We start from the raw sequence: 17,683 nt of genomic DNA, 5'->3' as shown, positions 1-17,683 counted from the left end.
TGATATTGAGGATGACATTTATAATGATAACTTTGAAATAGAAACGCCATGATCTTAAAATATATTGAAGTGATGTTATTAACCGCGTACGTAAGTGTTGCAAAATATTTAATAAATCGAAAGCATTTCTTAGTAAATTTTTTTGTAGATTGTTCAGGAGTTAATCTGATCAGAATGCTTCTGATGAAAATTTAATGATGTACTTTGTTTTCGAATGTTTTTTAACATTATCAATACTTGAATTGTTAACTTAACGTTATTTTTTGTTTTTCTTTAACAATAAAATATTAAAAAACCGACATCAAAACTTCATTCTTTAATTTTTTAAAAAAAATTTAAATTATTCGAATAATTCGATTAATTTTAAAAGTGTGATCGAATTATTCGAACAAGTTAAAGTCTCTTATTAATTATTCGTTTTATTCGAACAAGAGAAAAATCGAATAATTCGAACCATTAGGTTCTCCATTAGTGTTAGTCATTGTATATCGTTGCCATAATATAAAAAGGCCCTAACGCGTGTTTTTTTAAGTCGAGATTTATTTGGCTAATTATGATATATGATCGGACTATTTATCGAAATAAAAAGAATCATTAAAGTCATCTTACGCGAAAAAGTATAAATAATTTTATTTACATATTTTTAATGTGGGTAACCAACTTTCATTCGTTTATGTTATTTTGCACTTTTATTTTCAAACGATTGCGAAGTGTAAATTTTGCATTCATATTTTACATCACTATGCGTATGAGTAATATAAAAATTGTAGATCATATTAATTAACACTCATACGTCACGTAATCAATATAAATCATGATGTTTTTTCTGCCGTTTACAGTGGATAGACGTGTTTTACATCGCTCTCACAAATAAATAAATAAAATAATTGTGAAGATAAATACAAAAAAAAAAAAAATATATATACAAAGATAAGTAACAGCGAATGGACGCTTATTAAATACTTATAAATATATTTAAATATTGATTTAAACAGCCAAAATAAAATTAAAAAAAACTGTTTGTTAATGCAAATATTAACAATCAGAAAAAAAAAACAAAGCAAAAGTAATAAAAAAAAAAACAACAACATAAATAAAACCCTAAATAAAGAGTGTAGTGTTTGTGTGTTTGTGTATGAGTTTCTCTTACTCTCCAACAAGTGAAAGGAGGCTCAGCAGCAATGGAAATAATGCATACATTGTTGTGAGCTCTCCATACAACAATAATAATACATATGATCCAAAAGATCACAAAAATTATTTAAGTGTAAGAACAACAACAAACGAGAGATCTCCACTCTCTAGTGCGCCAAAACAAAACAATTGTGTAGAAGACAACATAAAAGAAATTATAGAAAAACAAACAACAACTCAAATGGTTGCTGAAAAAAGTAATGCTACTGTGATCAATGTCACAAATAGTAGTAATGAAAATATTAACTCTATAAAAACCGGTGATGATAGGCAAAATCAATCGAGTTTTACATTAAAAAATACTGGTGCCATACCAAAAAATAGTATAGTGAAAAATACGGGAAAAATCCTAACAGGAATGGACCGTTACATCACTATAACTAAACGCAAGTCCAGTCCTAGGACATCAAAATTGGAACCAAATCCAAAACAGGCGAAGAAAAATCCGGTAAGTCAAAATCGTTTTGCAATTCTTGACAATCATGAAAGTAAAGAAAAACCCGCAAAGCCTGTAAAAGACTATAAGCCACCTCCTCTTTATTTGCGCGAACCTACTACAAATGTTTTGGTGAACAAATTGTCCCAACTTGTAGGTAAGGAGAATTTCCACGTGGTCTCTCTACGTAAAGGAAATATTCAAGAGACAAAGGTACAAACTTATTCGGAAAAAAATTTCAGAATGATTGTTGATAATTTCGATTCCGAGAAAAGAAACTATTATACATATCAACTGAAAAGTGCAAAAGGTTTGACAGTAGTCATCAAAGGTATAGATAGTTCTGAGCCAACTGATGATATTAAAAAGGCGCTAGAGTCTGAAGGCTTTGAAGTGAAGTCCATTCACAATATAATAAATAAAAATAAAATTCCTCAACCAATTTTTAGAGTTGAAATCACTTTCAACTCTTCTCAATTAAAGAAAAAGGGTGACACTCATCCAATATACGGTTTAAGATATCTTCTAAATCGTAAAATAATTGTAGAAGAACCAATTAAGCGCAAAGGTCCACCTCAGTGCCTTAATTGCCAAGAGTTCGGTCACACCTGAACATTCTGCAAATTACCTTCTGTATGTGTAAGATGTGGAGATATTCATAAAAGTCAAGAATGCCCCCACTCAAAAACAGATAATATAAGAAAATGTAGTAACTGTGGTCAAAATCACACCGCAAACTACCGTGGATGCCCAGTATTCCTACGCATACAGGAATCAACGAAGGCAAGAAGACCTTTATATGCTCAATATACGGCTTCTAACTTTCCAAGCCTTCCTGATGCTTCTAGTGCTCAATATAGAAGTATCATAAAAAACAATAATCAAAACAAATCGTATGCCCATACGACAAATGAGGGTTCAGTTACCCAAATGAAAAGAAGCAATGGAAATAATTCCCCATTATTTTCATATGCACATGCATTAAAAGAGGGTGTACCAGTACCCGACAATAACTCTCAAAGCTCTATTGAGAATCTAATTCAAACCATGAACAGTTTCATGACGAACATGCAAAATATGTTTCAACAATTGATGCAGAATCAAAGCATGCTCATGCAGATCCTGCTAAATAAAAAATGAATTCTCTAAGAATTTGTTTTTGGAATGCTAACGGCCTTAGCCAACATAAGAATGATGTACAACAATTTCTCCACCTTCAGGAAATTGATGTACTACTCGTTTCTGAAACACACTTTACCATAAAGAACTGTTTCAGAATTAACGGATACTATACTTATGACACAAAACATCCAAGTGGTAGAGCTTGTGGTGGAACAGCTATATTAGTGAGAAAGGATATTAGGCATTTCCCAATGCCAGAATATAAAACGGATCACATCCAGGCCACATCTATAAATATACCTGATGGTAGAGTTACAATATCTTCAATATATTGTCCTCCTAGGTATAATATTAATCGAGAGCAGTTTCTCGAATATTTTAGGACTCTAGGTCCAAGATTTATAGCAGCTGGTGATTACAATGCAAAACATACATTTTGGGGCTCTCGCCTTATTACTCCTAGAGGGAGGCAACTGTTAGAAGCAATATCGTCTAACAGACTAGATGCCATATCTAGTGGCCAACCTACTTATTGGCCTACAGACCTCAATAAGATTCCCGATCTAATTGACTTCGCTGTAATCAAGAATATAAAAAGAGAATTTATTTCAGTGATCCCTTCGCTGGACCTCTCGTCAGACCACTCGCCTACAGTTTTAACGTTATTAGCAGTTCCAAGTAAATTGGAAAACTCTTACTCTTGTTTCCCTAACAAGAAAACGAACTGGTTAAAGTATAAAATGTATGTTAGCTCACACTTGCCACAAAACATCTCATTGAAAAATGAGTATGAGATACAATCCGCTGTCGATATATTTACAGACATTTTAACAAACGCCGTTAAAGTGTCCACGCCCCCAGTCACCCTGGGGAATTACAGACATTCAAAATGTCCTAAAAACATTGATTCTCTTATCAAAGAAAAGAGAACCCTCAGACGTCAATGGCAACAATCGCGATCTCCGAACGTAAAGGCTAAACTTAATCAGTGCCAAAGAAGACTTCACGTCGCCTTAAAGATTAATAAAGAATCTAACCTGAGAAATTATCTTAGAAACTTAGACCCTACTAAGAACACAGAATATAGTCTCTGGAAAGCTGTGAAAAATATGCAATGCCCTATTGTATATGAGTCGCCCATACGCCTTCAGAACGGAGAATGGGCAAAAAATACTTCAGAAAAAATCGAAGCATTTGCCAATCACTTGGAGAATGTATTTACCCCAAATGATACAAATTCATATATTAGAGATAATGTCATAAATAATGTGGTGCCAGCCCCACTAAAATTCCGGTTCTCTGCCGTGAGGACGACGGTCAAAGGTCTTAAGGCTGGAAAATCACCTGGTATAGATAAAATTACTACCACGATGATAAGTAATCTGCCCAACTCAGCACTGAGAATTATTTTGTTCATATTTAACTCAATACTACGTATTGGATATTTCCCATCCTCATGGAAAATATCTGATATAGTTATGATACCGAAACCGGGAAAAGATGTCACTCAAGTGACATCATACCGTCCCATTAGCCTATTGTCAATATTCTCAAAACTTTTTGAAAAGTTGTTACTTGAGAGACTTATAGTGCACCTTGACGAAAATTGCATTATTCCTGACCATCAATTTGGTTTCAGAAGGAAACATAGTACTATCGAACAGGTACATCGGATAACTACACTTATTCGGAAAACCTTCGAGAGCAAGCAGTATTGTTCCGCATTATTTATTGACATATCTCAAGCCTTCGATAAAGTCTGGCACGATGGACTAATACACAAAATTACTAGATTACTACCTGCGAACGTACATAAACTGCTTAAAAATTACATACAAGAAAGATCTTTCCAAATCAGATCAAAGGATGTGATCTCAACACGTCGAAAAATATCCGCTGGTGTACCACAGGGAAGTATTCTAGGGCCGTTCCTATATATTTTATATACTGCAGATATGCCCACGAGCGCACTGACTCACACATCTACATTTGCGGATGATACCGCTTTTTTAAGTACACATGAAAATCCCGTAATAGCTTCTGAACAACTCCAGTCTCACATCGGCGATTTGGAAAAATGGCTGGACAAATGGAAAATTAAGGTCAATGCAACAAAATGTATTCACGTTACATTTACTTTAAGACGAGAAAGTTGCCCTTCCATACAGATAAATAATATCAAAATCCCAGAACAGAGCCATGTGCGATATCTCGGTATCCATCTTGATCGCCGTTTAACATGGTCCCACCATATTGAAGCCAAGGTTACGCAAATAAAATTAAAGTCAGTCCAACTGTTCTGGTTAATTGGCCCACGGTCTGCTCTAGACTTGGAATACAAAGTGCTTTTGTACAAAACAATTATAAAACCGATATGGCTATACGGCATTCAGCTATGGGGAACAGCCTCCTCATCTAACGTTGAAAAATTGCAAAGGAAGCAGTCAGCACTGTTAAGGACAATAACAGGTGCCCCATGGTACATTCGCAATAGTAATATCCATAGGGATCTCAATGTCCCCATAATACGCGAGGAGATCAAACTCTCCAGTCTAAAATACATTTCAAAACTAATGAATCATCCAAACCCCCTCGCCAGGGAATTGCTGTCATTTGAGGGTCATAGACGACTGAGGCGATTGGAAACACTGGATCTGGCCAGATAATCATCGAGCACTCATGTTGGATATTGCAGCGGCAATAACAACTTTAGTTTTAGTTTAGGTTAAGATTTGAATACTTATTTGTAAATTTCTAAAAAGAAAGATTCAATAAAGAAAAAGATACTGAAAAAAAAAAAAAAAAAAAAAAAAAAAATGAATAAATTCTATTCTAATAGTTTATATCATTGTTAACCAAACTCTCACAACAATAGATTTGCTTCGTATTCTAGTGTTACGATGTGTGTACACTGAACCAAATATCTTATGAAAATATCTTTCACAGGCAACAATTGTAAAATAACTCATGTTCGTTTTTTAATTTTGGTTTCACATATATAAGAAACTCACACATAGACGGTGCCCGCGGGCGTACTGCTGGAGACCAATGGTTTATATAAAAACATTTGTTTTCAATATGAAAGAAATTTTAAATTTAATTTTTGTTAAATTCGACTTTATTTAAAATAGAACTTTTGTTTTTATTTGAAAAAAGCTTCAAAACTTTTTCCAACATATACATTCAAATAATTGAAAATATTTTTCAATAAAAAAAAACAAAATATACATAAAAGATCAAAACCAAAAGCTTTTTCTTAAAATAATAAAACAACATTTTAAATTATATTGGAAATTTGTTTTATGGTACGAAACAAAGTATAACAAGTAGTCCGACTCCTTGACAGCAGTACCTAACACTAAACATGTGTTAGTGAAAAAGTACCTAAATATAAACATGTGTTAGTAACAAAAATGTACATGTGTTGGTTCCTTTTTAATTTTCACCAGACAAACAGTTATATAAAAATGTTTGAATTTGATTTTATTAAAATTACACTATACAACAAAATCAAGTTTTTTGTATCAAGTTATGTGTATCGGCGTTTTGAAAGTTTACATCTGAATTTCATTTGAGGGGGTGTTAAAGTTTCCCAACTCTTGCACATCGTCATAAGAAACCACTTTTAGGTATAAAATGTGTTCAGCAAATTTAAGTAAAATGTTACGAAGAACATTTTTGTATAATATGTTAACCCTCTAAATACCCATGGCATGGGTCTTTTTTGTCCTTCTTTTAAAAAAGAGCAACAAACACCATTACAACAGGGATGTAAGGGATTAAAATGTTCCGCAAAAATATTATACGTAAAATTCTACTATAAGTCCCTAAATACACCAAAACGGAAAATTCAACCAGAAAGTCAGAAATAAGACAACAAAAGAGAGCTTACCGTTAATTTCGTATTTCATTTTATAATAGAATATTTTCAAAACCACATAAATTTGCTATTGAAATTTCTGAACTTCAATGTGACAGATAAATCTAATAAGATGATTTTGATAGAAAAATGTATCAGCAGATATTGACAAATTTTTATAGGTGACTTCTGTTTATATAGTTACCAACAGAATGAAATGCCATCGATAGAAATATTAGTTAACCCTCTAACCGGCAAGTCTGGAATTTAGGAGGGATATGTTAAATGTTTGAATGCTACCTTATTTGCTTATTTTTCCCGTTATAACGGTAAATATGTGTAAAGAGACAAACAATTTACTTATTGTGATGCATTTTTTTGTTTTTATTCCAACCTATTTTTTTGCAAAATATTACCTTGTATATTTTTTAGCTCAAAATAAAATTGGCCGGTTTGAGGTTTAAGTATGGTATGTCATTTACAATACTTACACCTTTAAGGTTTCAGAGTTCATTTTTTACTTTTGGTTCTGAAAAAATACATGTTGGGTATATGACTTAAAAATACCAAACAGCAGAATAGACACCAAAGCTAAATATCTACGGCGCTAAGAGCCAGTTTTTGACTTCGTATTTAAATATGAATTATATTTAAGTTCTATTTAAATACGAAAATGAAATTCTCAGTGTTTTTTTAAATGATACTTAAATGGCCAACGTTGGACATTTAAATTCTATTTAAGTTTCATAAACTACCATATGTTTTTGACAGCTGACTTTTGTTGTTTGGTTTTTTTCACTCTATTGTAGTGAAAAAAACCAAACAACAGCGCCTTGCTAAAAACGGCGTCTTGCAAAAACTACAATTCCGATGCGGGGCAATTGGAGCTTCTTTTTGACATTTTCCTACCCGTAATTTTATTGTTTAATAAACTTTTATTTCTTATTGTGTAAAATGTATCAATTTTGGTTTTGGTTGAACAGCTGTTTTAAGCAAAACTATCGATAAATTTTTGATATTAAGTAGTGCTACCATTCTTTTATCTTATTTAAATAAGATAAATTATGTAGCACTGAAAATACAACTTAATTTTAAGTAAAAATTAACTAAATACGTATTTAAATAACAAGTCAAAAACTGGGCATAAGAATACTCTATATTTGGTGGAACTAAAAGTGTCCTATATTTTATGAGGTACTTAAGTCTGACCAGACCATCACAGAGAACCTAAGCCGAACCGAAAAATCCCAAAATATACGGCTGGGCATGAAACCGTATATTAAAAATAAATGTTCAAAACTAGTTAGGAAGAAGTGGTTGGAAAATTTGGCCTTATCCGCTTTATAGTGCAGACCTTGTCCCATCTGACGCTCTATCTGGGAAACAATTCACTCAGGAACAGAGTATCCGATATTGGCTTAATTCGTTGAGCAGATATTTTGGCGCGAAATCCATAAAGATGGGAAAAGTTCATACTTATGAATACTTTTAATAAATTTTTATTGTATAAGTGTTTCAAAATAAAACATACAAATTTGAAAAAAATCACGTATTTTTAAGTAATACTCCCAACTACTGTTAGTATTTTTATAGTATATTTAAGTAAATCTTTTTGAATAATACTTTTATTCTTTTTGAATAAAATTGTGTTGACTACGCAACTAAAATATTTAAAAATGCAAATCTCACAAAAACTGGTATTGACATAAACACACCACATTTTATTGCATATATTAATATTAAATTATTTAAGTAGCTATGAAAATACATGTTTTTATTCATATTAAAACTGCAGCGATATATTTTATGTTGTCAAGTTTATGGATAAATCTTTTCGTATTTAAACAATATATGTATGTTGTTGTCACTAGGGTTTAATAAATATTATATGCATATTTATTATAGCTAAGGATAATCCAAAAACATTGTATACATTGTATCATAAATACGAAAATAATATCATATTATGATATTTGTAAAAACATAAAATTAAAATAAAAGTTAAAACGAGTTCATCATCAATGAAATAAAAAAAATTCCAACATCATACACCTAAATATCTAGGGCGTCATGTAATATGAAATTGTTCCCATTTATGGCAATTTAGCACTATATAATTAGTTTGTATGAATAAAAGCACTATCTACTCCCAAGCCACCCATGAGTTTGTCATTTTGTTTGTAATTTCTACGGTATACATTTGTGACCCCATAAATTGTGTTCATATTACAATATTTCATCGAAAAATTGTAACCTGTAGTTTGATCAATCACTTCAATTACCTCAATTATATTAGTTTTAAAGCTAATATTAAATTTTTTTTAACAAAACGTATGTATGTGTTGCCTTGAATTTGAATAAATATTAAATTTTTGAAATATAAGGCAAATTCAATAAAATTTTACCAAATCAATTAGCATTAGCATCAAAACGGCAATACTGAATTCCTGAAATTCAATCAGTTTTTGTGTTATTATTACTTTCGTATATTATACAAATTTCGTGTTAAAATACAAAAGCATGCAACAAATGAAATACATAGAAAAAATTATCCTAAAATAGATGTGTGAAGCTTTGAAAATTAAATTAAACAACAGATTTTATGAAATACCAAACATTACAAAAAAATATATTAAAAATCAATACTGACTAATTAAATATAACTTAGGAGCTACTCCAGCAGCAATTTTAAAATGTTTAGGAGCAGCTGGATTCATCCAAAAGCAGTGAAATTTGGTACCATATGAATTGAAGCCGAGAGATATTGAAAGACGATTGTGTATATCTTAAATGATGCTTGAAGCTCGGCCACATGTTGCAATATCTGTTAAAAAGTATTTAGAATGAAGTGGTTATGAAGTCTTGCTTCAACCACTTTATAGTGCAGACCGTGCCCCGTCCGTCTACTATTTGTTTTGATCGATGAAGAATGCCCTCTCTGCGATACGCTTCACCTGGGACCAGAGTATCCGATATTGGCTTGATTCGTTTTTTACCTCAAAAGATGAGCAGTTCTTTTGGATCGTTAGCCATATCTTTCCAAAAATATGGGAAAATATCATAGCTACAATACAAATGTTCCAAAGATCTGAAAATTAAAAAAAATATCGCATTTTTAAATCACACCAAATACCTAAAAATAACACTGTCCAACAGCATATTTGGAATAGTATAATTCTGAAAGAGCATGTTGAGTAGATCGTTTTTGTAAAGTAAACTTATAGTCCAGCTGGTCTGAGTTTTTTTGTTACACTGGGTTAAAGTTTTAATTTTTTTAACGAAGGTAGAATTATACTAAATGAAAAATATTGTTACGTTTTAACATTTTTAAAACATTGGTTTATTTCCTTTAACAAAACCGGATACTTTTGTTTGCAAATAAAAGCCGTTTAGTAGTTTGAAATTTGTAACAACTCTTTATTTATTTAAATGTATACAACAACAGTTGTAACCTTTAACTTATGACGTGAAAATGTTTGACATACTCACAGATGTGGTGTAAATTTTACACGTTATAATTTTTGCAAAAAATTTTACTTTAAAAACATTTTTTCGTTAATATTTGCTTTTTAACAATAAGATAGAACAATTTTAATTTAAAAAAAAAATTAAAAAAGAAAGCAAAATGTTATTTGAAACAAAAATGCAGGCACTTTATTTCGCCAGCCTTTTTGAAAAAACTTTAAAAATGAAGAGAGGGTGGTAAATTTACCACCACCTCATAAGTTAAAGGTTAAATAGTCACTTAGTGTTTTTATACATGTTTATCAATTCGCAGAAATACACACAAACTTTATAAGTATAAACTGTTAATGCAGTTGCTGTCTTTCATTAATGATGCTTCAAATTAAACTCAATCGTTTGGTGTTCTTACGGCCAGTTTATATACGCTGCATTACCATCTAGTTAGAAAGCTTTATTTGTACAATGATCTTCAAACTAGAATATTCAAATTCTAGAGCTTTCGATGTTAATCATTAATTATTTAGTTTTGCCATACTTATGCAGCCGTTAAAACACTTATATTTAAATTGAAGTACAATTTCGTAACAATATGTTGTAAATTACTGTCTGAGAGAATTCTTATTGCAGAGTTATATTGTGTAATTTTATGAGGATAATTTTTGTGGAAGATCTTAACCCCCTATCTCCTCTATTTAGTGGTCAATTTGACCCTATTTTCGAGAAAATCAAAAAAAGTCCTTTCAAAAGGACATTTAAGGATTAAAATATTCTACAAAAATGTTTGCCTGAAAATTTCAGTGGTGGTCACCAAAGATACCAAAGTTGTAAATAATGATCGTTACGCTTAATTAGCAAAATTACTCAGCACCTTGTGTCTCACATTTAAAAAAAAAAACGCCCGTCCTTCAGAATATCTGCAAAAAACATGCATGTATATTTAAGTTATCTCTGTTAGTTCAAGAGATATTTAGGTGTTTTTTTTCTATTTTGCTCCATTTTTTTTTCGTTTCTTAAATATGGCGGTTCTGTGAAGCTATAATTGTGATGAAATTCCGAATAAACAGATATAATTAGCTCGCAGTTATATCGTCCCTATAAAAAGTTACACGTTTTTTACATAATTTTTACAATATAACTCTGACAATAAGAATTCTCTCAGACATTAACTTCGATCAAAAAATTAAAAATTTGACGTACTGTAATGAAAACCTCAGACCAGCTGGACTATATGTTTATTCTACGAAAATTATCTACTTAACATGCCCTTTCAGAATTCTAGGGACGCTATTCAATAAGAAGTCTAAAATAATGGTTTGTAAGAAAGTTGGTTGTGTTTATCCCTAAACTAAATTTATGCGCTAATTTCGACAGTAGAATTTACTTTATGTAAATTTGACAAAAGGAACTAGAAATATAAGTATATTCTCATATAGAACATCCTTTATAAATTAAATGTGGTGGCATTTGTTGGACTAAGTATTTCTTTCATAACGCCTTAAGTTTTAGTCCATAAATATATGCGATGTATATTAAGTTTAAGAGAATAATGTTGATTAATTCCCAAGAGCAACACTAAAATTAAAGTTTAATTAAGAGGTCGGAAATATACCAATATATTACAAAACCAAAATATATAAGTTTTTTATTAACAATTTTTATTTCTCTACTTAATAGAAATTCGTTAATGTAGGCCTATATAAACATCATATAAAAAATACAATATATAATAGTTACATTTTATCTTAAGGAAATACAAAAGTCTTTAAATGAACGTTGGCATTAATTAAATATTTTGTTTCATTTTATCCTCCTTTTATTTTTGCCTAAAGGTATAGGTTTGTAATTGTGGAAAAGAAATATTAACATAGCTTAAGGGTAATAATAAGAAAATCAACATAAACATATAGGCCAACCAATGCAAGACCATCATAACTCAAAAAATACAGTTTCGAGTTAAATGATCTTTACATTATTGTTATTGTTCTTCAAATATGTGTGAACCGAATTACTATATTTTACCTTACCGTTAATTACTTTACTTCGAATAGTTATTACGAAATATGTATTAGCAAAGCTGTTGAATTATCTGATGGATTTCAGTTAGACAATAATTTTTAGAAAGTGTTTAGTTTTGAGTTGTGACGGTTTTGCACTAAGCGAGCATGTGTGTAGATTACATATACCAGCAGACATATGTATTTATATATTAATGAATGATATAGTCCTGCTCCAAAAAAAACTTTGCCTTGAGTGGTTTTAATTTAATTTAATTTAATAACAGTAAACAAGTATACGTTTGTGACAACCATTTATATGATGAATAATTTTATCATAATATGTTGTTCTCAGATTATGAGCCAAGAGCAACATAATATGATAAGTGCTTCATCATATGAATGGTTGTCACAAACATATACTTGTTTACTGTAACCATATATATGGTTGACACAATCATGTGAATTGCAAATTAACCATATTATGGTTACCACAATCATGTAAATAGTTACTGTGACTAGAATATTGTTAAAAAACTTAAAACACTATTTAAATGGTTACAGTAACCATGGACAACAATATTTTTTCTCTGCGCGTGGTTATGGATTATATGATTGGCTTTAAATTTTACCTTAATCAGTTTTGTATACTGAAGATCCCAAGTGCCCTCCAATAAAGTATTATCTTTTAAGGGCATGTCTAGTATACATAACAAACATTGTAGTGATTACATTAATCCTTGTATTCACTATGAATACTAGGAATACATTTTAAGTCATATTGTTAATTTCCCTGAAGTATCTTTGTTTTAGAATATTTTTAAAATTCACTATAAATAATTAAATTTTAAAAATTCCTTTGTGAAAACCGCTAATTAGTCTATAGTAACACCCTACCTACTGTGTAGTCGTTTATGGGTTAATTTACGATTTCATAATCATAATACAAAAAAAAAAATAATGTGTATATGCGAAATGTTGCAAAAATTTATAAAATTATTTTTTTTTATTGGCAAAACACATAACAGTGTACGCGCACAGAATCTATAAAAAAATTAAAAGCCAAACAAAACCGTGAAGATAATTAAAATGTATTAAAAATGAAAACCTATAAGGAAAATACAGAATTATTTTTTTATTTTTATTAACATCTTTCGTAGGCGATATCATTTCTTGGTTTTGTTTTTCTTCTTAATACATACGCGTTATTAATTTATGCTGAACATAAAAAACTGAAGAGTAAGAGTTACAACAATGAATTCATTTCATCCTCTGTGAATATTGTCTTATAAACGATTGGGAGGAAACAAGCATTTGTGAAATAGCACCGGAGCTCACCTATTCCAAACTATAAATTCAAATTTGGTTTCTATTTATCGAGGTCCAAATTTCAAATTGGACATCAAATTGGACTAAAATCGCCTAATTTCAGTTTCACAGAACTTTTAAGCTGTTTATTTAATTTTTACAATATTGGTCGTACTGTAGTTTTCTAAAAATATCTTATATAAAATTCAATGACTTCAATTTTGTGAATATATAATTAAAATCCATTTTGCGAATGAAAAAATATTCATTATAAACAATTTATAATTTAATTTTTTTTTATTGGGTGATGTTAGAGATAAAATAAATTATATGTATTTGAATTGTAGGTGATCACAAGATTGTAATATCTCTTATACATTGAACCAGTTGATACCAGTTGTGTAAATTTTTTTTTAGTATATTTAATGTTGTTTTTAAAAGTACCGATATCTTCTAACATGCCTAATATCCCATTTTCAATTAATTTTAAAGAAAATAAAATACTTCAAAATATTTTTCTTCAAAGGATACTAATCCTGCTAATATGTATTTAGTTATTGTCAGAAATGGTTTTTGTATTGATACTGTTACGCGTCGTATACGAAAACAATAACAAAAATTGTCGAAGATTCGCCTTGATAGAAAAGATAGTAATATATATTAGAATACTTGGTTAAGGGCAAAATTATGATGTTTAGCTAGCTCAGTGGCATTAATGGTTCTTAACCCGGTTTCATAGACGCTTAACATATAATACACTCTTTTGCTTAAACTACCACAGAGTGTAAAAAAAAATCTTCAAATATTTTAAATAACAAAGCTATTGAGATGGCAAGATGTTGTGCCGATTGGGGTACATTTTTCCCACCCTACTGACTAATAGACATCCAGACGCCGTGACAGAATACATACCCTGAATTTAATTTCTGTCCCTAAAATGAAATTATTATTTATCTACCAAAAGAAACATTTTGCATTGTCTATCCTTCCCATATAGTAAAAAAAATTAAAATTGCATCTTTTTATACTTCATAACAACAATTAAAAGTATTTATTGAAAAAAAATAAGAAAATAAAAAAAAAGATCATAAGGTAAACAAAATAAAGATCATAATTATTCATTCATAAAAACAGAATTGCATGAATGAGAAAGAAATTAAAGAAAACAAAAAAAATAATGAGTATGAAGAAACAAAGTGGTAAATGAACCAACAAAAAAAAAGAGAATTACTTATGATAATAATACAAATTACAAAAATAAAGGGTTTTATAATTTACTCACAACCAAAATAAAATGTTTGTTCCATTTCATGATGTTCCGATTGTAGGGCCCAGCAATCAATTCATAATGATGGTGATGTTGTTGTTGCTTGTAAAATAAAAACTTTTTCTTGTAATTAAAATATTTTAAGATGTAGGTTTAGCAAATAATAAAATAATATAAAAGATATTTTAAGTTACACTCGAAAAATTATGTTAGTATAAATTAAATTATAGTTATATTTTACATTATGATTTCATATACAAATTCAAACATTTAAAAGTATTAGATAACAAAAATTAATTTTAAGTAAATATAGTTGTTTTATTTCATCTTTTAATTCATTTTAAAATTATATATTGTGTTTTAATTATGTGTTTTAGTTATGTTTTTATATTTGATTTTAATACTTTTAAATGTTTTCACATATTGAATTTGATTTATAATACAATAATTTAGAGTTTAATGTTAAGTTATTATATTAATTCACAATCAGATTTTTATTTTTGTAGTTTTGTTTAAATAATATTAATTTGTTTAAAGAAATGATGAATTAGGTTTAATTAATTAATGTTGTGCAATAATAGTTTTAAATATAAGTTAGATTGAATTTGTGTGTTTTATTAAAAACTTGTTTTATGAAAAATTAGGTTATTTTAAGTGCATGATTAGTTTAAGTTTTAGAATATATGTAGTTTTATATGAAAATCTCAATTATGTATTATTAATTAGAAATTTGAATTAGATTAGCAAAGTTTTAGCAAATTTATGTTTTTTAGAAGAATTTTGTTTTGATATGTGAAAATGTGATTTTTCTTAAACTCTGGATTATCACCAATGATCACATGGTGAAGCTGGTAGATTTTGGTGTCTCACTAATAAAACGTGTGGTTTATGTGGAAACCTTCCACCACGAGTTGGAAATTGGGTACTGAACCAGACTTTTGATGTTTTCCAAATGATTTTTGGGTCTTGGAGAAATCCACGACCAAATTGAAAATGATTTCCTTTGAGGAATAAAAATAAAAAGCCTATATTATATTTGGACACATGCTTTTCTAATGAAATAAAATTCTCACCTTGTGTTATAAACGAAATTTTCACTAGATAATTGTTAGAATAATTTTCTTATAGAAAACTGTTGTAAATGTCTTTTATTTATTGTTTTATTAACACAATATGTTTAGGTTTTTATTTTTCCTTTAATAAAATTATATTTTTTTTATAAATTCCTTGTTTTCTGTTTGTCATCAATCAATGTTCACTAATTTAAACAAAATTATTAATTTTAAGAAAAAAACTTATCTTCACTTTGACTTTTTGTCTTTACGGTCACTTTGATAATGAATTTGAAAGTTTTAATGAGATGATTAAGTGCGTTTTAGAACAAAAAAAATGCGTTGTTAAATTAATATATGTAATAGGAGTGTAAAAGACAATGGTATGTATATTTGTTTGGTCATTTGTGGGAAAAAGACAAAAAGAAATAATTTTATGAAACCAAAGTTATTACCATATATGGTAATGAATTTGATAATTTCAATGAGTGTAATTGCAATGTTACAAACATAAGTACATACTTACACTAATTGAGTGAGAGAATTGATAGTCTGCAAACAAAAATAAATCTCTAGCATGCTATAATGAGGGAAGTAACACCTAGTAGTATCAACCAACATACTGTTTAAATGTTTTCTAATCAAATGTTAGTAAATGTAAAATAATCAAAATATTTCACAATTTTGCAAAAAAAAAAATTCATAACAATACGTTAGAATAAATAATTGTCTTGGATTAATTACTTATGCTAACGTATTAATGAGTTGTGAAGGTGTGAATTTTGAGCATCTGCAGAATTCAAACTCAAGCGAATTTGGAACTTCTGTTGAACTATAAATTATGTATGGGTACGGACAACATGAATACCAAATAGCATCAAAGTCAGAGGAGGTGAGCTGTATAAACCTATTGGGTGCGGGATTTTTAAAAAATGTTTAGCTTTTATTTTGAAACATTTGTACAATATAAATTAATTCAATGTATTAGCCATTGTTAGTTTATAAATATAAAAATAGGTCAAAAATCAAGGTTGTCCCGGTTTTTTGCTCATATCACCGTTATTTATGGACCGATTTTGCTGATTTTAAATAGCAAACTTCTCGAAAGCATGTCTGACAGAATTATTGAAGATTTGGATCCCGAAGATATCTGGGGTCTTCAAAAAATTGATTTCAACAGACAGACAGACGGACATGGCTTAATCGACTCCGCTATCTATAAGGATCCAGAATATACTCACGAAGGTGAAGGGTATAAAAACAAATGGCGTCCTTTTTTTTGGAAAATGTTCACTCCTTGTGGTGAGCACATTTTTCTGTAGAGCAAAAACGGTTGAATATATAGTAAATCTGATTTCACCAGTCGATTCTACATCAAAAATTAATACAATTGATGTTTCTGGAATCTTAAAATTATTCAATCCTCCTAGATTTTATTTGAAAACAAAAAATAGGAAAAAAATTTCTGTGAAGTTACGCAATAAATGCATTAATAAATGGCCTACACTTTTTCTTCAAATCGTTGGGCAGTTGAATTTGTTCCATTGGAACATTTTCGAAGATTTATATTTTTGTAGCAATTATGCCGCGAAAGATTCAGAGACACTTCATTAATTTTAAACCCGTTTTTATAACGAGTACAATAAACACGTTTGTCTTTAATATCATTAAATATGTTATAAGCTTCACCGTTAACGATTTATACTTTAATTTCATTTGCTTTAATTAAACACCGTCTAATAGGCCAATTGGCTTTCTTCGTGGTGTTTTATTTTATTTAGCAATGTAATTATTAAATGTCCCTTAATAATATTCGAGCGGTTGTACCTAAGTCAGATAATATTTAAAATATGTATTATTTAATTCCATGAAAATTATTAGCATTTTATGGCTTATATTCCCCGTATTCCTTTTTAAGTAATAATATAACAGGTCATATTACTAAATATTGTAAAATTTTTCAAAGCAACATTGAAAAACAGATTG

The sequence above is a fragment of the Calliphora vicina genome, chromosome 1 (assembly GCF_958450345.1).
Source record: "Calliphora vicina chromosome 1, idCalVici1.1, whole genome shotgun sequence".
NCBI classification, from domain to species: domain Eukaryota; kingdom Metazoa; phylum Arthropoda; class Insecta; order Diptera; family Calliphoridae; genus Calliphora; species Calliphora vicina.
The sequence above is the reverse complement of the archived record's forward strand: the minus strand, read 5'-3'. Positions refer to the sequence as shown.